Below are 22959 nucleotides of genomic sequence, written 5' to 3' on the forward strand. Positions count from 1 at the left end.
GAAGTGTGTAAACCTGGTGATTCACAGACCTGTACCCCAGGGGATAAAAATATATGTTTATAAAAAATAAAAAATAAAAAAAAAAGAAAAAAAAATATGCGCATCCCTAAGTGTAGCAGCAGTGGATACAAGTTTAGGAAATCCTGTACAGGCTCTTAAATGTTTCCACAAAAACTGACACATATCCCTTTTTGCTCATGTTTCTTTGGGCAGATAACTTATAGGACCCTGCCTGTCTGAAAATGGACTAATGCTACATACAACAAGAATAAGCCATGGGAACAAAACGTTATTAGAAGGAAAAAAAAAAAAGTCCCTGAAGAAGCATATATTCTTATAGCATTTTTATAAATTGCTAAAAACTTTATTAAAAATAAATTTAAATCTTATTAAAAATAAATGTTATTGAGACATATGTTTTTAAAGGTCAAACTTGTATATTTAAAAAGAGAATGAATAAAACGGAATTCAGAGTGATGGTCATGTTTCTGGACAGAACAGAATTGGTAAAGGGGAGATACATACGCTGATGGGAGTAGGTGGTTGTTTCCATTCTTGAAGCTTTGGCCCAGGATCACTGGGTATTGAAAGAAAATCAACATTTCCAAGGGAATTAACCATGGTCAATATAAATAAGACATTTCATAGGAAATGAGATAATTCAGAAGAGAATATTTATAAAAAAAAAGATTTTATTTGATACACAGTGAAAACAAGAGAGATCACAGAGGAAGAGGGAGAAGCAGACTCGCCACTAAGAGGAGAGCCCGATATTGGGCTCAATCCATGACCCCAGGATCATGACCTGAGCCAAAGGCAGTCGATTAACTGACTGAACCACCCAGGCACCCCAGAAGAGAATATTTCTTAAAAAAACTAATGCATCTTCAGATGTTTTTGAGAGATACATATTTGAAGAAAAAAAATTTTCTTGTTCTTTGATCCTTTCCTGGCAGCCTGTCATATCTTATAGATGGAGTTCCTTAAACACGACTTAAGAGATTTTGGATTTTTAAAAATATTATTTTCTGAATTATCTCATTTCCTATGGAATGAATTATTTTTGTTGACTTTGGTTGTTTCCCCTGGAATTGTTTACTTCTACTAATAGTAAAAATAGTTATTTGTGAAGTGAAAATAAAATCATTAGTAAGGCTAAAAGATAATAACAAAAACAAAAACTTACCAGACTCTAAAACAAAAGTTAAGATGATGGAACATGTCAGAGAAATGGTTGCAAAACCCAGGGCAAAACGTTCAAAAACATCACACAGTATAATACATATACAGAGAACAGAAATGTTATTAGGATTAAGATGGTTATTTGTTATACTTTTTCCAGAGTGTACATATTTCCTGATGTGTTGCGTATCGTTTCAAGCTGAAGATTCAGCTCTTTCTTCTAGCAAATTTGGTTTCGTTACATTTGGGAAAGAAATTTGTTTCCATTGCATTAGTTCTTCATCCTCACAAATCCCAATGCATGCATGTGATCTCTTTCTCTGATGTCATGTAATGTCTAAAATGAATTCCTGTTTCTCTTTTAACACTTTGTGCAGTGATGGTGCTTAATTTATTTGAATCTCTGGACAACGATATGTTCAGACTCACCCTCTTTGGTTAACTTATCTTCTGGCATATGCTTTTTACTTCATTTTGATTTCATTTATTCTTACTAATATTTAAGCACAGATAATCACTGCTTATTTCTTATTGTTGAACCAGGACTGATGAAGCATGATGGACAGAGAGAAGGAAAGAAGCATGTTATGGGAACTCATTCTATTTGGTCTTCTCTGTTTGTTCATGTATCAAAAGACATTCATTCATATGCTTTTCTGTGATTAGCAATTTACCTAAAGAAGTTATTTTCTTTTCCCTAGAAGGTGCATTTCTCCTCAATTTTCTACTAGAAATATTGGTAAAGTACCAAACTCTATGGGTTATAATCTGGTCCTTTCATATTATATTCCTCTTTCTCCTCAAACATTACCTTGGGCTAATAAGTAAGTCTTAATCAACAGCAGTGGAATGGATCCTACTCCACTCTTCCCTCTTTGCCGCTCTTTTGTGTAAATCTACATCTTCCAAAACTTATTCACTTGCCTTTTGAAAGACAACCCCCCCAACTCCTAATGTCAGTGTAATTATACAACCTTGTGACATGTCTTAGGACACATACTTACACCTTTGGAGGATGTGGATCTTGCTTGAGATTCAAAGAAAAAAAAAAAACACTTCAAAAACTCCAGGAAAAACATAAACATACATGTAAACTTTCAAGAAAGATATGATGTAAATGTGAATTCACCTAAAATGTTGTCTAATGAGCATTGGAGGGAAGTAGCTTGTCTTTTACAATAGAAATATTCTGCTCTGCTTGCCTCAGGGTCATAATATTGGGCTTGGAAAAGGGATGCAACTCAACCATATGACTAGGCACTGGATAAATATTTACTGTAAGTTTTTTTAAGGAAATGTGTTGGTTTTTAACTCTTAAACCAACCTACAAAGTACATAAAGCTTAATTTTGTACAGAATATAAAATAAATGTTACCAGGGATTGGAGAGTGTGTGTAGAAATGGAGATGACAAGAGATGGAAATCAGATTATAAAAATATGTAATTAATCATATCACTTATATTTTTATGTAACTAAGACAAGTACTTTCTGAAATTTGGAAGAAGTCTGAAGAAGATAGGGAAGAGATTTAAGGGAACTAAATTTTAAAATTTCAAAACAGAATTACTCGATAATGTCTGAGAATTATTTTAATATAACTGAAATTACTGAATGGGCTATGACTATTTTGGTGGCAACAACCAAAACTCATAGAAGAAAGGGTTGAAAAACATGGTAGGGGAGGAATTTGTGGTGTGCAGGGGGCTATGTTTTTTATTATAGAATCATTTTTTTTTAAATTTTTTTTTTTTAATTTCTTTCCATTGTTCCAGAATTCATTGTTTATGCACCACACCCAGTGCTCCATGCAATATGTGCCCTCCATAATACCCACCACCAGGCTCACCCAACCTCCTCTACCCTACCCCTCCAAAACCCTCATATTATTTTTCAGAGCCCACAGTCTCTCATGGTTCATCTCCTCCTCCCATTTCCCCCAACTCCCTTCTCCTCTCCATCTCCCTGTGTCCTCTTTGTTATTTCTTATGCTCCACAAATAAGTGAAACCATATGAGAATTGACTCTCTCTGCTTGACTTATTTCACTCAACATAATCTCTTCCAGTCCCGTCCATGTTGCTACAAAAGTTGGGTATTCATCCTTTCTGATGGAGGCATAATACTCCATAGTGTATATGGACTACATCTTCCTTATCCATTCATCCACTGAAGGGCATCTTGGTTCTTTCCACAGTTTGGCAACCATGGCCATTGCTGCTATGAACATTGGGGTACCAATGGCCCTTCTTTTCAATACAACTGTATCTTTGGGGTAAACACCCAGCAGTGCAATGACAGAGTCATAGGGAATCTCCACACTGTTCTCCAAAGTGGCTGCACCAACTTGCATTCCCACCAACAGTGTAACAGGGTTCCCCTTTCTCCACATCCTCTCCAACACATGTTGTTTACTGTCTTGTTGGTTTTGGCCATCCTAACTGGTGTAAAGTGGTATCTCTGTGTGGTTTTGATTTCAATCTCTCTGATGACTAGTGATGAACATTTTTTTCATGTGTCTGTTAGCCATTTGTATGTCTTCATTGGAGAAGTGTCTGTTCATGTCTTCTGCCCATTTTTTGACATGATTATCTGTTTTTTGTGTGTTGAGTTTGAGAAGTTCTTTATAGATCCTGGATATCAACCCTTTGTCTATATTGTCCGAATACCTTCTCCCATTCCATGGGTTGCTTCTTTGTTTTGTTGACTGTTTCCTTTGCTGTGCAGAAGTTTTTGATCTTGATGAAGTCCCAAAAATTCATTTTCACTTTTGTTTCCTTTGCCTTTGGAGACATATTTTGAAATAAGTTGCTGTAGCCGATGTTGAAGAGGTTACTGCCTATGTTCTCGTCTAGGATTCTGATGGATTCCTGCCTCACTTTTAGGTCTTTTATCCATTTCGAGTTTATCTTTATGTATGGTGTAAGAGAATGGTCGAGTTTCATTCTTCTATACATAGCTTTCCAATTTTCCCAGCACAATTTATTGAAGAGATTGTCTTTTTTCCACTGTATATTTTTTCCTGCTTTGTTGAAGATTATTTGACCATAGAGTCAAGGTTCCATATCTGGGCTCTCTACTCTGTTCCACTGGTCTGTGTGTCTGTTTCTGTGCCAGTACCATGCTGTCTTGGTGATCACAGCTTTGTAGAAAAGCTTGAAATCAGACAACGTGATGCCCCCAGTTTTGTTTTTCTTTTGCAATATTTCCTTAGCAATTTGGGGTCTTATCTGGTTCCATACAGATTTTAGGATTGTTTGCTCAGCTCTCTGAAAAATGTTGGTGAAATTTTCATTGGAATGGCATTTAAAGTATAGATTTCTATAGGCAGTATAAACATTTTAACAATGTTTATTTTTCCAATCCATGTCTGCTCTAATCTTGATTATTTCCCTTCTTGTGAGTGGAGTTGGCTTAATTTATTGTTGATACTCCAATTCTTTAAGGTGTAAAGACAGCTGGTGTATTTTGGATTTTTCAATTTTTTTGAGGGAGGCTTGGATGACTGTATTTCCCCTTTAGGATTGCCTTTGCTGTACCCCATAGGTTTTTGACTGAAGGGTCTTCTTTCTCATTGGTTTCTAATTGTTTAAGTTCTTTTTTGATTTCCTGGTTGATCCGAGCATTCTTAAGCAAGGTGGTCTTTAGCCTCCAGGTCTTTGAATTCCTTCTAAACCTTTCCTTGTGGTTGAGCTCCAGTTTCAAAGCATTGTGATCTGAGAATATGCAGGGAATAATCTCAGTCTTTTGGTATTAGTTGAGCCCTGATTTGTGACCCAGTATGTGGTCTATTCTAGAGAATGTTCCATGTGTACTCAAGAAGAATGAATATTGTTGTTTTAGGGTGGAATGTTCTCTATATATCTTTGAGGTCCATCTGGTCCAATGTGTCATTCAATGCTCTTGTTTCTTTATTAGTTTTCTGCTTGGATGATCTATTACTGATAGTGGTGTGTTAAGATCTCCTACTATTAATGTATTCATATGAGTATGACTCTTTATCTTGATTAACAGTTTTCTTATATAATTGGCTGCTCCCATATTGGGGGCTAAATATTTACAATTGTTAGATCTTCTTGGTGGGTAGACCTTTAAGAATGATGTAGTGTCCTTCTTTATCTCTGACTTCAGTCTTTAGTTTAAAATCTAATTTATCTGATATAGGAATTACTACCTCAGCCTTCTTTTGAGGCCCATTGTCATGAAAGATGCTTCTCCATTCCTTCACTTTCAGTCTGGATGTACCTTAGGTTCAAAATGGGTCTCTTGTAGATGACATATGGATGGGTCCTATCATTTTATCCAATATGCAACCCTATGCCATTTTATGGGCACATTCAGGCCATTCACATTGAGAGTGATTATTAGAAGATATGTTTTTATTGACATCATGTTACCTGTGAAGTCTCTGTTTCTATAGATTGTCTCCATAAATTTCTGTTCAATGATACTCTTGGGTTTTTTCCTCTTCTATAGAACCCGCTTAATATTTCTTTTAGTGCCATCTTGGTGATCAAATACTCTTTAACCATGCTGGTCTTGGAAGCTCTTTATTTCTCCATCCATTTTGAATGTCAGTCTTACTGGATAAAGTATTCTTGGCTGCATGTTCTTTGCATTTAGTGCCCTGAATAGTGCCAGTCCTTTCTAGCTTGTCAGGTTTCTTTGGACAGGTCTAACGTTATTCTGATGGGCCTTCTTCTTTATGTAAGGAATCTCTTCCCCCAGCTGCTTTCAAGAGCTCCTGTCTAAAATTATGATTCATCATTTTCACAATCATGTGTCTCGAGGTCTTTCTAGATTCTATGATCTTAGTGGGAGACCTTTCTACCTCTAGGACATGAATGCTTGTTCCATTCACCAGATTGGGAAAATTTTCATGAAGTATTTCTTCAACTACCTCCTCTAGTCTTCTTTCTTTCTCCTCCCCCTCAGGGTTTCCAATAATTCTGACATTGGAACACTTCATGGTGTCACTTATTTCCCTAATTCTGTTTTCCAGGCTTCTAAGCTGTTTCTTCCAGGCTTCCTCCTGATCCTTTTTCTCAATCAGTTTGTCCTCTAGATCACTAATTCTATCTTCTGCCTCAGTTACCCTAGCTGTTAGAGAATTTATATTAGTTTGGAATTCATTGGTAGCATTGTTAACATCTTCCCTGGTGGCTTTCACTTTTGCCCTAATCAATCCCTTTTTGTCATTAAAGCCTTTTCCCAACCTAGCCATCACCTGAATAATTGTTAGCCTGAATTCCCTTTCCAACATGCTGTTTATGTCCATATCCAATATGTCTTATGGAGAGGGTTCAGTCTCTGAATTTTTCCTCTGTTGGGCATTCCTCCTCCTAGTCATTTTGGTGGGAGGTGGCTGAATGGATGTGTAGCTGAATGTATCAACCATGGTGTAGGCAAGTTGCACCCTGGAATGCTTCTGAGCAATCGGGAGCACCCCCCCCCAAAAAAAAAAGAAAGAAAAAAGAAAAAAAGAAAGAGAGACAGGGAAAAAAAAGAAAGAAAAGAGAAGACCCGACCCGAATGGGTCCCAATGGTAAGATTTATGAAGTATACAAAAAAAAAAAAAAAAAAAAAAGACAAACAAAAAGACCGACAAAATAAATGACAAGAAAAAAAAAAACAGCCAAAATGAACCCCAATTAAAAGGTTTATATACTACTGATGAGGGAGCAGGTTGGCTGAGAACAAAGCAAAAGCTGGCACCTTGCACCCCCTCTCCACCCATTCCCCTCGTAATATGTGTGACATTCCTCAGGCACCCCTGACTGCCCTAAAAGGAAAACAAATAGTTAACTTGCAGAGATCACAATCCTGCAAGACAGGAGTCTCCCTTGGTTTACCAATGTCCTAGAGATTTACAACAAAGAAGGTATCTTAACAATAGCACAATTTCCAGAGGCAAATAGCTCAGTTCCTCAAGCCCTAACAAAAGTTAAATTTCTTCTAAACCCAAATATCACTAACAAGGACACTTGATAGGAGAAATATGAAACTTTATCTCTAGATCTCCAAGATAGTGTCAAGAATCTTTCCCAAGCATATGAACCACTGATATATATCTAAAGGGTCTCACAAGAAGATTTTTACTACTAGTAATAAATAATCTTTTTCCCAATAATAGCTAGCCCCTCAAGGTCCTGGAGACCTTGCTTCCAAAATTCCTTAGAGACTAAGATCACCCACTTTGTTCTCACCTACCCAACTCCTGTGTATATAATCAGCCACTCCTCGGGATAATGGGGCAACAGCTCTTTCTGCCCACAGGTCCTGCCCCTGTGCTTTAATAAACCACCATTTTGCACCAAAGATGTCTCAAGAATTCTTTCTTGGTCATTGGCCCTGGACCTCAGCCCACCGAACCTCACCTAGGTTCTAGAACTTCATCACTACCAGAACAAAAACAAATACACAGAAACACTGACAGAAGAAAAAGATGAGAGGATAGTGATAAATTCTCATTGTGGGTGAGGAGGGTTATTTTGATTCTTCCTGGGCTTATCTTGATATCTTTGTTAAAGGGCTCAACTTACCTGAGATAAAGGGGGATTAAAACTTATTTATATATAGGGGTAGTATTGACTGGGGAAAGAGGATTACCGTAAAGCTTATCTGTATAGAATATTAAAAAAATCAAAAAGCAAAAGAAAAACACAGGCATATGTATCAAAAAGTTCAAATTATTATGGAATTTGTACCGAACATCTTATTGTAATGGTAAATAGGTTAAAAAATATTTAAAAATTAAAAAGAATGAAAAAAGTGGGAATGAATAAAAATGAAAGTTGTATCTATGAAGTAGTGGTGGATTTCCTTTTTTCTTTCTTTCTTTTTATTTATTTATTTATTTTTGACTGACTTTCTGGAGTGGGGCCTGCCTCCTGGTTTTTCAGGCAGTCTTGCTAGATTTGAGTCCTCCTGCCCCCTCCTGAGGGAACTGGTTTTTCAGGCTTTTGTTCTCTGGAGGCTTTTGTTTGTTTGTTTGTTTGTTTTTTCTTTCCCTCCCCTTGGTGGTTCTTTGGAGGTTTAGAGGAAAGCAAACTGCACCTGCACCTCCATTTCAGAGAGAAGCCTCAGTCTGTTTCCTTCTGGGAGCTCCGTAGCACATAAATTCCCCCTCTCTTGCAGGCAGGGCAGACCGCAACTCAGACCCCAGTCACGCAGCAGGTGTGCAGTGCAAAAGGCTGTGGTTCTAGATAGCGTTGGCTGGCATCCACACCAGACTCTCTCATGCACACCACCACCCAGACGCTCTCACGAGCACCAGTGGCTCAGAGAACAATACTTAACTTCTTTGTCACACTCTCTCTGGCTCAGCGCCAGCAGTGGCTGTCCTGGGTCCATGGGCTTAAGCCCCTGTCCCTCACCACCGAATTCCACCAATTTACCCTTAAAATCTGTTGGGTCCATGGTCAAAGGAGCAGGACTGATACAAAGCAAAGGTCAAGCAAAGCTTTATTTCATGCCAAGCATCAAGAATCAAACTGACTGGCCAGGGACATCTCTTGCAAAGAGGCGACCCCTCCCAGCCTCATGGATTAACTTTTATAGAATAAAGACCATGGGATTGAGCCTGGCCACACACAGGTGGCCAATAGAATTACAATTCACCTTATAGTAGTTATTTGAACAAGCCTATCACTCTGGTCAGAATTGGTGCCCAAAAGGCAGGGCCCACATTCTTGGGTGGTTAGGTAGGTGCTTTCCTGATTGGATGTCTCCACCTGGCTTGGCTCATCCTTGTATTCTGGGCTCTGTTACCTCTCCCTGACCTGATACGTCCTGGTATATGGGCTCTGTTATCAGGGGCTGGTCAGTCATATTTTTCTGGTTTCCCAGACTTGTTTCTAAGTAAGTTCCGGGGGGGGGGGGGGCGCAGGGTCAATCTAAGTTTATTGCATAAACAACAAAATGGCTTGTTTTGGCTAAGCAGACCCTTCTAGATATTTTGCTCTTTTTGAGTGCTTTCAACCAGACTCTAAGTTAATGCTGGTCCCCAATCACAGGGCACTCTCATATTGGTGTATTACTTTTCAATGGGCTGCTTCTGGTGGCTCCCTCCCCCTTTTGTTTATCTTCTGATATCAGTCCAATGTCCCCACTCTGCTTTACTTGTCTGCTGGCATCTTCTGTGCCTGTAGAGAACCAGAAGTGTGTAATTCTAATCTCAGACTGATTTCATGGGTGATCAGAGTTCTTTGGTAGATAATCAGCTCACTTTAGGGGACTGTTTGAAACAGTGCCTCCCTTATTCCCTGCCATCTTTTCTCCACCCCCCACCTTATTTCTCATGTTTTTTTTTTTTCTTTACTATGTGTGTATTACTTTGACAAATATTAAAACATAATTTTTTTAGTTACTACTTACATACAAAATAATTGTACATCTACTGTTTAAATTTCTCAACATTTGAGCTCACTGATTCCAAACACAATATCACCATGTTACTGTCTGGCACCATGTGGGTGCTTTCTGTGGCAATAACTCCAAGTTCTCTTTGCCTTGAATTGCTCTGCAGCTGAAAATAGGACTGTTGACCTATCAGACCTAGAAGGAAGGTGACAACCACCACTTGTCTGAATTCCTGTCTGGAAAACTAATGGAAATGAGAACAACAGTCTTTACTCATACTACAGTTTCCCAAAATGATTAATGATGGGGAAAGTCCACTATACCTCTGCCCTTCTCAGAATTAAGATCTGTCTTCACTATTGGGTTAATAGCAAAATAACTTTGTTACATATTTTTGTTCAGGTCAGTGTCTCTGAAGCTGAACGCTATTTTTAAGTATCTCACATGATCAAAAATGATAAATTACAGTGGCATTGCTGGTGTTATATTGAATATTTATCTCTGCTACAACACACTCTAAGTCAGAGCAGTTTCCAAGTGGCTATTATGACAGTCAGAGCTCCTGTAAGCGAACTCACATGCAAAAACAGAACTTGTAACAGCCAATTATCTAAATAGATGAAAGGGGAGACAAAACACAGTTCACTGACTGGAATTCACTTAGGTAATTAAAGAAGTCTAATCCTCCAAATGGATAAACAGTAAGAATCTAGATGTGTTTGAAAGCAGCTTTGTGTCTTCCAAATAAGTTGAGAGAAGTATATTCAAGCTAAAGAAGCCCAGACCAGGGTCAATAGTTAGCTGTTGTTGAATGCCTGAGGGCTGGTTTCAAAGCTAATGATTACACTCTCCTCTACACCCCAGAAGGCCGACTAGACCAAGTGGACACAAGCCTGGGGATCAATAAAAAGCTAACTTCTCTAATGGTTAGAGGTATTCCTCACAATTTTGAACTTCCAGAGAGTTGGGGTGGCTTGGAAAGAGCAGGAATGCAACAAGCAGAGTCAGGGGAAAATGCCCTAGGACCCTGGACAGCTCCCTCTCACTGCTCTGGCCTTTTTTCCATCCCCTTTACTCTTCATTTATCATTTTTTTAAGATTTTTTATTTATTTATTTGACAGAGAGAAATCACAAGTAGTCGGAGAGGAAGGCAGAGAGAGAGAGAGGGAAGCAGGTTCCCTGCTGAGCAGAGAGCCCGATGCGGGACTCGATCCCAGGACCCTGAGATCATGACCTGAGCCGAAGGCAGCGGCCTAACCCACTGAGCCACCCAGGCGCCCCTCATTTATCATTTTTAAAAGAGATCCAGAAGCCATAGCATAATAAAAATAGTCTTATAGTTATTCCTGCCTGAGACAAGGAAAATTAGTATATTTCACTCCTGCTCCCCTGGTTAGTTCAGCATAAATATTTTCAGGACCCAGGTTTAGATTTTCTTTTTTCTTTCAATCTGAATGTGGACTAATCTTTTTAAACTTGGGTCCAATATTCAAGATTCAAACTTTGCATGTAGGACTAAGAATATCATATAAATTGATAAAAATATTAAAATCCAGTAGATAAATAGGTGAAGAAAGTAAAGGGAACATTCATAAAAGACACTATTACTGGTGAATATATAGGGAAATTTAAACCTATTATGAATAATAACAGCAACAACAAAGCATCCTGTTACAGGAAGGTAGGAAAAAAGAAATTAGAAATCTCATATATTGCTTGGAAGCTAACCAGCCACTAAGACCTGCCTAAGCTGGAATACCAGGTGTGGTGGAACCTTTAAGAACTATTTAGAATGTCTAAGCACAACTTTTATATTCCTGTTAGCTGCTCAGACTGACCCTTTGGTGTAGAGCTGCCTTTTACCAACTCTTCTCCACCCCATCTTAAACACACTAGACATGTAGAAACATAAAGTTACTTTATAGAATTAAGCTCAAAGTTCACTTTCTCTAACAAGACTTTACTGAGATTTTCATTGAAGAAAATAAGAACCCAACTTTCAGCATACTTTTTTGAGTGTGTTTCCTAGGCCATGTGTCCCTCAAAGATAAGAACTATGGATTGTCTATTTTGGGATCTATGGATTCTTTGTTCGTTTCCAGGGTAGGTCACCACCAGGCACAATGATTTTATTTATTGAAAAATTATGGGAGAATTGTGCAGGTGGTTCTACAGAAGATACCACATGGGATATTAGGACTTCTTGGTCCTCATCAAATGGGCTAAAGCAGGGAGCAAAAAGCTGTACTTACACTATCATCTGTTCCAGGTTCTTGGCATAGACACCAGTTGCAAAGTTTTTGTCTAAGAAGTGGATCTCCTTCCCAAGTTTCACGACAAAACAAATAAAAAGGCCATATGGACTTGCTCTGGGTTTAATGTTTGTTTATTTTCATGCATGCAGACTCATGAGTGTGATGGATCCCTTACTCTCATTTGTTCATAATTTTTCATCAGCTTCCTGTCACTTAACATAAAATAGTTGATTGACAGTCCATGGGAGAAGGGCATTTACATTTTAACCTACTCAGTAAAGCAGTACACTGTGTACCATGTGGGAGAATCTTACATATTTTATGCCTAGAGCTTCCAAAAGCATTTGTAGGCCAGAGAAGTAGTCGGCTCCTTAGGGTGGTGCTGGATAACCAATATTCTGATCCTGGGACATAACTCATCTGGGACCATCTTCCTGGTAGTTATTAAATTTATGGCTCTTAAGTATTGTTGCTTTTCCTACTAGAAAGTGGAGTCTGTTAGCCATCACCTTGAATTTGTAATGAGCAGACTACAATGGAAGGAGCACTGTTTGGCTTCTCAAAAAGAGGTGGAAGAAAGCCATGCAGTTTCCACCTGGTTCTCTTGGGATGTTCTTGTGGGACGAAAGCCAGATGCCCTATAAGTTCAGGTTCCCCAAATCCCCCGTGATGGAGAGGCCATGTGATACATCAGCTTTGTTTATGAACAGCCCTGGTTATTTAGCCCAGTTGAGCCCTCTGCGAATTGCAGGTCCAGCCAAGGCTGACTACAGCAGCATAAAAAACCCAACCAAGAATTGCTTATCCTAGCCTTTCCTGAATAGCTGACCCACAAAACTGAGCAAAATTAATGATTCTTTAAGCTGCTGAGTTTGGGGATAATTTATTATTATGAGTCAATTGTCAATAGATATCTCTTAACCCCAAAGAGAGTCACCTGGAAGTGTACTCTATTCATATTAGGGCAGGCTGCACTTTTCATTTCTCATATAGCCCTAACTTCCTCCAGTCCATGATGTGCCTCAAAGAGTTAATCTATATGAAAATACTTTGTACACCAAAACTGTAAACTTTGTCATAAGCATGCCAGAGAAAATGAAACACCATATAAAAACAAGTTGTCCTCATTATTATAATTGTTGAATTTTCCAAATAGCAAACTTGGAAAGACACTTTTAATTCAATGCCCAATTTACAGTAAATCTAATAGAGAGAGATGAGAACTATACCTGTCATTGGTAGCAGGGCAGAACCCAAGCTGTCTTCTTCCTTCTCTTCTTCCACCCCATGCCCCTGTGTTTCTTAGTCATCCTCACTGTTTCTTCTTGAACTCTTCTGCCTCTTCCTCAGAATGCCAATCTCCACGCTCCATTTCCTCTGATTCCTTTGCTTCCCCAGAGTACTGAAGAAGTGAGCTGGCTTCCTTTGCTGGTGGAACTGGCCTGTGCTGAATCAAATGAACAAAGAGGACCAGGAGGACCCAGGTCCCACCTGGTAATATCATGAAGAAATTCTCCTGAGGAAGCTTCTACTGGGATCATTATCTAAGTGATTAGGGGTTTCCACTCAATTTTCAGGCTCACTATTTGCTACCTGTGCCTCAAAGCATCAGACATCAGAGGAACTAATTATACTTAATTGCCAGCAATGAAATCTAAAGAAGTAGAAAGAAAGACAATCCCCTCATTATTTCAATTTTCCCTGCATTGTGCCCAATTACACAATAAGTCACTTTGTTTTCTAGCTGTTACCATGACACCCACTTCGGCCATGGAGTCACTTAATTTCAAACTACCTTTAAAACCAGGTTCTCTGAGGAACAGATATGTGCTCTATGCTGATGCAATTAAAGAAGCTAATTTCAATTTTGAAGCACACAAGATGTATGCAAGTTAATAGCTTTGCAGTGTTTGGCCTCTAAAGAGAATGGGAAGCCTGTTGTTCAACTTTAATAACCTGTGGGACAAATCTGAGCATTTATACAAATTGGAAACCTCACTTGTCACTGATTTTTTCATACAATTGTTTCCTGATAGGTAAATATTTGGATGCTTTTTGTTGTTGTTGTTGTTCTGCATCTGGCTGTCATTTATTTAGAGTGTCAAAAAGGGAAAATGCAGTGGAAAAGGCACCTCATGGGAAAGCCTTGCAAGATGGATACTGTTCATGGAGCTTTGTAGCAATGACAACCTGGCCCCCATGCCATTCTCAATGCCTTGTTGCTTTACTTCCCTGTTCAGAGGTCATTTTATGCAGGTGATAGACATTAGCATTCCTCCATAGAATGCTAATTTAGGGTCCTGAAGTCTGCTAGTGGCTTTCCTCCCCTTGAAAGCCTCCTACAAACCCTTTGTGAGTGTATGGTGCATCAGTAAGAGGATGTGGGAGCCACAGGGAGCACGAGGCATGGGTGTGCATGGCCTGCAACGCTCATGCCCCTGACGGATGCCCAGGAGTGCCACATTTCCTGTGAGAATGGCATTGCATCTAAGAAGACAACTGCAGTGATGGTCCTGTGACTGTTAGAAAGCCAACTACTCTGTCTCCTTTAACCATTTGACAAGCATACAGGCCAGGAGACTCTCCACAGTCTCACTTTGAATAAAAACTGGAACTCATGGAAGCAGTAAACACTGTTGTAAAAGAATCTACACTCCTGGATGCAAACCTCAGATCATCTCTGACCAGATGCATGACTTTGAGCAAGATGCTTAATATCTGTAAGTCTTAGTTCCTCATCCATGTAATGGGCATTTAATGGTGTCTGCCTTTTAGGAACATGAATTTAGCTTAGTGGGTACATAGAAAATACCCCAAAAATCCTAGCTTAAAAATAAAGTTTATTTTAGGGACACCTGGATGGCTCATTAAGTTAAGCATCTGTTTTTGGCTCAGGTTATGGTCTCAGATCAAGTCCCACACTGGGCTCTTTACTCAGCAAGGAATCTGCTTCTCCCTCTGCCTGCTGCTCCCCTGGCTTGTGCTCGTTCTTGCTCTCTCTCTCTCTCTCTCTGACAAATAAATGAATAAAATCTTTTAAAAAATAAATTTTGTTTTAGGCTTTTTCCCCAGACCTTGAGAAAAGGATCCTAAAGCAAAAAGTTGGTTTGAGTGGTAGCTGAAAGGAGCATTGGGGGAAGTAGTGTGAAGCATTGAGCTGTCCCCTGGAACCCTTTCAAGAAAGAACTTACCCCTCTTTAGTAAGGAGGACAGATGCCCCCAAAGCCACCAGCTGCAGCCACCTCTCAGGATCTTCCTCTGCTTGGGAGCTTCAGCACATGTTTCCCAGGCAGCCCCTGCAGCCAATGACTGCACACAGAAGGCTTCCGGGGCACCTCACCCTCAACCAACATGGGACTCCTCCAGGAGAAATCTCACAGGTTGACAGACACTTCCTCAGACTACACCACAGCCAAGGCTCTCCCTGCCTGATCCTGATGCCCCTTTCCTTTTACTGGTGTCATATCTACAAGATAAAGTCCTTCTCCTGCTCCCATATGCCTCTTCCCCTCTGTTTCCTTGTACAAGCATTGCCTCCAAGAAACTGCTTGTACTCTTAAGTCAACATCTGCTTCCTGAGAACCCAAATGACACATGCAAACATGATATAGATAGAAAAGGGAGCCAGTTAGTGAGCAGGTCAATGCAATGGGCAACTCATGTGTAACTGGGGACCTCTGGGAATTGATGTGGTATTTGTCCCAGATTTGCCTAAAAGGGTAAGAAAAAGGAAATTTTATTTTCCATCCCTGCCCCCAACTGCCTTGGCTAAAGGCTGCTCCTGAGACACTGAGGGCTGGTATTCCTGACTACCCCATGCAAGCTTGGAGAGCAAACTCCCAAAGGGAAGTGCAGGTGTATAGAGAAGAACTCTAGGGGTGGGTATGAGAGCAGTGAATGCCAGGAGTACAAACAGGAATTTGAAAACATCTGTTAGAAAAATAAAATAAAATTAAAAAATAATTCATTGGCTACTCCCTTTCCACTCAGTGTCAAAGTGGGAGAAGAACAGGAAGGGGATATGTGATAAGAACTCTACTGAAGTATGGCCCAGTGTTACCATATCTGTCCCCAGGGACTGCCTCTAACCCTGTGCCCACCTGTCTTCTGGTCCTCCAAGATGAACCTCACCACTGCCACCACACTACTAATACACTGAGCACTTTCTCCTGTGTACTTACACCTTCAATTTATAAAGAATATCACAGAAGGGCTCCATGTTGCCCAGTCCCTTCACTGAAGACCTCTTCAATCTCCCATTTTGGGAAGAGTGGACTTAATAGAAGGAGTTGTGATAGACACAGTATTTGTAACTTAACCAAGGAAGAAACAGAGTAAACTGGCAGTGTTTAGTGGAAAACTCTGAAGCACTGCAGGCCAAAACCAAGGATGAATGGAACAATGGGCAAGAACTTTCTTCCTGGTGGCCGCTCTGTTCCTTTGTCAAGGGATGGGCAGATGGTTGGCAAGACTGTTCACTGCTACAGAGAAAGCCTCAGAGAAGTAAAAAGTAAGCACAGATACCACACAACCAAGGTGCTGATGTTTATAGTCTCAAATATATAACCCACTAAAAGGAATAATGTGAAGGGGACTTGGAAATGTTTAGATTGGCTCTGCCACCTTGGCCCTATCCCAACTAACTGTAACCATTGAAGACCAGGACCAAGTCCTCATTCACCAAGTGTCCATATAAGAGGGGAGAATATTACAAATTCCCTTCTCACTCATCACTGGAAGGAGGCTGCTCCCCCTCTTCCATCAGCCAAGTACTTGGAAACCATTGTCTTTGATCAGGTACTTGGTCTCTGATAGCATTCTAAATGATTTTTGGCTCTGGGAGAACTTGTCCTGGGAATGGACCTCATCTCAGAAATCAGCCCACCAAGGACCCTAACCCATATGGCTGGCTACTCCCCATCTTATTTCTCCTGGCTGGGTCTATGGAATCTCCCCCTGTGCTTACCTGGAACACCTTTATATTGGTTTTTGTTTTCCTGGGTTATCTCTAAACATCCTTGTTTCTGTTGTGTCAGAGGAATGTTTTCAGATGCAGCATGTCTTAATTATTTTTTGGATAAGGTTGAGATCTAAATACCTCAAAGGGAAAAAAATCTAAATATGCCTAATTTGGACTCCTCTTAAAGCAGATCCCAACCAAAGGACTAGGGTGCAAGTGCTTAGTAGGAAGGTGTCCCCAGAAAGCACAGGAAGGAAATTAAAATACAATATCCAAAATGTGTTATTTCCATACAATGGAATACTATTCATCCTTAAAGGACAGAAATTCTGATACATTCTACAAGGATGAAAACTGAGGACATTATGTTGAGTGAAGTAGGCCAGCCACAAAAAGACAGGGACTGTCTTTTTGTTATCAGGGACTGGCAGAGTAAAGAAATAAGAAGTTACATTATTTCCTGGATGCAGTTACATTATTTCCTGGATACAGAAGATTAAAAAATATACTGAGATAGATGGTGGTGAATTGCACTTTAATGTGAATGTACTTAATGCCACTGAACTGTACACTAAAAAATGACTAGGATGATAAATTTTATATTATGTGTACTTTACCACAATATAAAAAAATCAGCAGGAGATCTACTGTTAAATAAAAGCCAGTGATGGTGGTGAACTAAGACCAGTCCTAAGTAAAGGGAAAGGACTAAGCAGAGAGCTGTACTTCATCCATGTAATAAAAAACATCAAAATAAAATAGAGGACTTGAGAACGAGAAGTTTTCTTGTGCTACACCTCATCATAATTAGGTCATTTTAGCTTCCATACTTGGGAAGGGAGTGGGTTTGATTCTAGTGGTTATGATAATTTTGTAAAATAAATCAGATGCCTGATTCAGCAAGCTTTGCAGCCATTTGCACGAGATTAGAATATAAATGAAACCGATTTTTCTCCCACGATCATCTGGGTTAAAAAGCAATAACCCATAAGAAATAGATGAACCATCTCACGAAATGACATTCTGAGATCTCATACTCTAAAGTTATTAGCAAGGCAACAGATCTGCATTTTAACATCATTGTATTACTCAGTGACTATGCCATGAGCATGGCAAATGGAAATGGTTGGTGGTGCCTCCAAGGGAGAAACAAAAAAGTGCTAGCCATCAGGTAGGAGGATTTTGGAGTGTTACAGAAAACACCTATGGGGCTTTATTTTATTTTATTTTATTTTATTTTATTTTATTTTTTCAGTGCTCCAAGATTCATTGTTTATGCATCACACCAGTGCTCCATGCAATATGTGCCCTCCTTAACACCTACCACCAGGCTCACCCATTCCCCCACCCTCCTTCCCTATGAAACCCTCCGTTCATTTCTCAGAGTCCGCAGTTTCTAATGGTTCATCTCCCTAGCTTTTAATAAACATGGAGTTCTTGAGGTCTTGCCTGTCTCACCAACAAGCATCCCCATATATTTAGAGGAATCTCCAAATGCAAAACATATAAAGCACAAGAAGTTTCCTTAGCTTTAGTTTGCACATGATCCTGGTAGTTTACAATCTGTTGGGAGCACAGACAATCACAGATGGTATTTCCTTCTAAGCCAACATCACAAGACTTCCAGGAAGGTCAGAGAGAAAGCATACATGATCAAACCCCAGAAGGCCTGGTCTTCTATTCCTCCAGTGAGGAGGGACTAAATTGCTTGCCTAATATATTCAGAGGAATGAGCAGTGATTTTAATAAGGTTCTTTTTAAGGAATTTTTATTTGATGGGACTGAAAGAGGATGGTAAATGAAGGTGAGATTTATTATTGGATATATTTTTGGAATCTCTGTGTATATATAGGTATTATGAAGATAAGACTATAGGAAATTTTAGCTGGAAGGAACACAGATTATTTACTTCAGACTGCTCACAATCTGAAAATGAATTAAACCCCCAAACTACTCCTAATCAAAGGAGTAATTCATAACATCCTTCCACAATTTCACAAAGAAATAATACTCATAGCTCAGAACAGTCCTTTAACACTATAGTGAAAAGGTTGTAGGAGGATCCCTAAAAATCTCACCTCCAGTACCCACAGCCCAACTGCGACATTCACTAACAGGTTTTTAGGACCTAGGCCTGAGATGGGTTTGGGCAACAAACTAGTTTATCCATCTCCTGGTGAGTCCTCTGTAAAAAGGTCACAGTGCTAAGATAAAAGCATTGGGATGCACATTGTATTTGGGGTTGAAGTAAGGAAAAGAGACCAAAATTAACATGGAAAAGTGGGCACGTGATTAAAAAAAAAAAAGGAAAAGAAAATCAATAGAAATTAATATCCTATTCTTTAACCACATGATTCATGTGAACTTGATATGTTCAGTGTAGTTCTTGAAGTGCCAGAAGGACAGCAGAGTAGGCATTAGGCAGATGAGAACTAGGTATGCTAGAGGAGGTGACACTTTCTGATGCAGACCACATGAGGGAGGTGGAGGAGCCTATCCAGCCTTTCTAGGGAGGGTCGAAGGACAAGCCCTGGACCGGGAACACTTGGGTCAGGGCTGGAGAGGGAAAAGGCAGCAGAGGTATGGAGCTCTAGTCTAGGTCTCAAGTCTAGCAAGAAGAGGGCAGGAAAGCTCCTGCACCACTGGGCCCTTGCAGCTAGAGAGCTTCCTTTCACAGTACCAAAGAGGGGGGAATCCATAGGAGGAGGCTGGGACAGGGAACCTGAAAATAATGGTGAGGATGTGTGCTTAGTAAAGGATGCTTTTGTCACAATGCCAGAAGATAAAGTCAAGAATAAAGCAAGCATGGGGACGCCTGGGTGGCTCAGTTGGTTAAGCAGCTGCCTTCGGCTCAGGTCATGATCCCAGCGTCCTGGGATCGAGTCCCACATCGGGCTCCTTGCTCTGCAGGGAGCCTGCTTCTCCCTCTGACTCTGCCTTCTACTTTGTCTGCCTGTGCTCACTCTGGCTCGCTCTCTCTCTGACAAATAAATTAAAAAAAAAAAGTGTTAAGAATAAAGCAAGCATGGACTGGTTTCTAAAATCCTGATATACTAGTGGTCAAATGTATGTGAAGTAAAATGTGAATAGGAACAAAGTAAATATAAAAGCAGGAAGAGGGTACAGTGTTTACATAGCAAGTAATAAATGTTGTGATTTCTTTATTTTTGAGAGGTATTCCAAAAAAGGTTTGGACAAAATCTGAATGACAGAGTGGTGAGTGGTTAATAAGAGGAAAGAGAAATGCTCTAAATAATTTAGGCTGAGGTCAGAGTGTATTTCTAGGGTCTTCCCTACTCCAACCATAGGGCCACCAACAACTCAGTCAGCAGATTTCCTAAGTCCTTACTAAGGAGGTTTCATAAAACCAAAGCCCTACCCCAAACCTCTTGGAGTCATCAGAAATTAAAGCTAAAAGTGTCTCCCCACACTTATGAAAGTCGGGATAAAGTTGACTATAAAGACCACCACAACCACTTCCCCTCTCCCTATGCAGAATCATCTCAAATTAACTTCTCTGTCACTTCAGGGGTGAGAAGACTTCCATCAAAACCCCCCTGCAGTGGCTGGCCAACCAAAATCATCACAGTAGCCACAGGAAAGGAGAATGTCCAGCCCTGTCTGATTCCATATCAGCACTGGCCCTGAGACCACATGCATAAGATTTGGAAGGCCAAAGAAAAGAAGCAGTCTTAACACTCAGAAGGCCAGTGCAGATCCCAGGCCCAGATGCAGACTGCTAACATTGCCACCTATGTACTGGGGCAGCATGCATGGTTGGGCTGCAGCCCACCCCACCTTCCAACTCCACTGGATGTATTGCTTCAGTTTCTCTGAATCTGAGTCAGATACATGTGCAGCTCTATGGATGAGAGCACAAACTTCTTCAAATTGCTCCTATTGTCCATACTGGAAGTAGTGAGACAGACATGGGTTCCAGTTTCTCTTTGTTCTTTCCCACTTCACATCTAGTTCTTTGGCCTCACTCTTAGCTTCCCATTACCAGATACAATAGAATGGCCTTCCACAGATGTCCCCCAGCTCCCACAACCACATGAGGTATGAACCCTACAGTGGCCCCTGGTCCATGTCACTCACAGTATTCAGCTTCTTTGATTCTCTGCTCAAAATTTATGCCATAGGTTGTGATGATTGTGACATACTAGGGTCTTCAACCCCACAGATGTCAGCTCTGGGTTTTTTTCCCTTAATAGTTATTAGATGGAGTTCAATAAAAGGAGAATTCTGATTATCTGAATTATTCACATTCATCATTTTGTAGCCAATGTTGCTGGGCCTCTGATAGGGTGTTACACCTCTCTACTATACTGTGTCTGTAGATTCTGCCCACTGAAGAGACCAGCAACCCTGAAGATGAAGAACCACATCAAAGTGCTGGACACATGGCACAGCTATCTCAGCCCCACCCCAACAGCAAGCTTCCAGTTCACCTGCTGACCCTGAGGCCCAACTCTGAAATATACTCCATCCAAAAGCCCCACCAATGGTCACATGAGGCTAAAGTCTGAGGTCTTCCCTCTTACTCCTGGGTGTCAGTGGTGGCCCCAGTGGTCTGAGAAGGCCCAGATCCAAGAGCACAGGGGTTCTCCATGAATGACTTCTGAGTGTTCCCCTGATATGCTATTGTATCAGCTTATGAACACAGCCAGAAATCATGAGATTTGTTTCTACTTGTAAGGACCTATTTAGAAACTGTCCCTGCTCCCCTTCCCCCAGGGGATTTATAGGTAACAAAGGCCAGGTGGAGACATCTGATGGGGGGGGATGCATACTGTCTCCCTGGTTACCAAGGAGTATGGGCCCCACCCTTTTGGTGCCAATCCCAATCAAGGTGTAATAGGCTGGTTCAAATGTCTACTAGGGTATATTGTAACTCAATTGGTCACCTAGCCTCACTGGAGTTTCCTGTGTGTGTTACAATCTCATTGGCCACCTGTGCATGGCCAGACCTGACTGCATGGCCTTTGCCCTTAAAAACTAGTCTGTGAAGCGGAGAGGGGTCGCCCTCTCTTGTAAGAGGTGCGGTCCCGAATGTTGGGTTAGGTTCTTGATGCGTGGTGCAAAATAAAGCTTTGCTTGACCTTCACTTTGTATCAGTCTCGCTCCTTTAATCACGGACCCATTATTAGGGCATAACATATGGGGTCCGGGATTAAACGACGAGAACTGAGCCAACATCAGAATTTCTGGCTAAAGCCTTGAGGTAAGATCTCACAGATTTTACTCTGTGGGATCTGCCAATTTCCAGGTGCTCTGTGAGATCGGTTGGTCTGTCTGGGTGGAGCTCCAAGTGGAGCCCACCAGGGTGAAGCCAGACGCGGCCATGCTCCCCAGGGCTAGAGAGGATGCGGGGACACCCCTTCCCTCCACTGGTAGATCGCCAGGGCATTCGAGTCCCCCTAGACAGTCAGGGGGTTCAAGTTCTCCTAGGCAGTCAAGGGGGTTTGAGTCCCCCAGGCGGTCACCTAGGCTGTCAGGGGGTTCGAGTCCCCCAGGTGGTCACCAGGGGTTCGAGTCCCCCTAGGCGGCCAGGGGGTTCGAGTCCCCCTAGATGGCCAGAAGATCAAAAAGTCCCCACCGGTGGCAGGTTCTGGGTAAGACCTGCTGGGCCTGCGGTTGTCTTTGTCTTGTCTCTTTGTTGCCTGCTGTGCTGTTTGTTGTGTTTGAAGGAATGGGGCAAACAGAGTAAGGGAACTCTTTGACTTTCAAATGGCTATAACTGGAGCCAACTGGGGTTAGTCTAACTTGAGACAGAGACTTTAAGGAATATTCCCAAGCAGCTGCTGAAACAACTTTGTTTTGGGGACATTCCTTGCCCTCTCTGGCCTGATGGAGACTGTCTAGCCCCTCCCCCTTGCTGGCAGGAAAGCATAGTGTGTGCTCCTCTCTTGGAGCTGATGAGCCCTAGAACTGGGAACCCTTTCTCTGCTTTCTGGTGGCACTTTGTTCTGTTCTTCACTGTCGGGAAACAAGAAGAGCTCCCCTGGACCTAACACCCTCACTCCAGATCTTCCCACCTGGGTCTCAGGTAAACATTCGAAGTAGAGTGGGCCCAGGTGGAACATAAATCAGTATTGGAACTAAATTAAGCTTGTTAATTTAATTAGGATAAACATGTCTTTTGAGTTAACAATAGTAAATGTGAAACTTCAGAGTTTTTACTTAAGGTAAAAAAAAAAAAA

General features: G+C 40.9%; 1 long non-coding RNA gene across 1 annotated transcript in view; it reads right to left on the bottom strand.

Moving 5' to 3' along the window:
* Positions 1-22959, bottom strand: part of LOC132022634 (uncharacterized) — a 162783-nt gene that overhangs the window by 42553 nt on the left and 97271 nt on the right. The window contains exon 3 of the long non-coding RNA XR_009405655.1: positions 13026-13243. This is a non-coding gene — a long non-coding RNA (uncharacterized LOC132022634). The remainder of the gene's footprint in view (positions 1-13025; positions 13244-22959) is intronic.

The sequence above is a fragment of the Mustela nigripes genome, chromosome 7, assembly GCF_022355385.1.
Source record: "Mustela nigripes isolate SB6536 chromosome 7, MUSNIG.SB6536, whole genome shotgun sequence".
In the NCBI taxonomy this organism is placed as follows: domain Eukaryota; kingdom Metazoa; phylum Chordata; class Mammalia; order Carnivora; family Mustelidae; genus Mustela; species Mustela nigripes.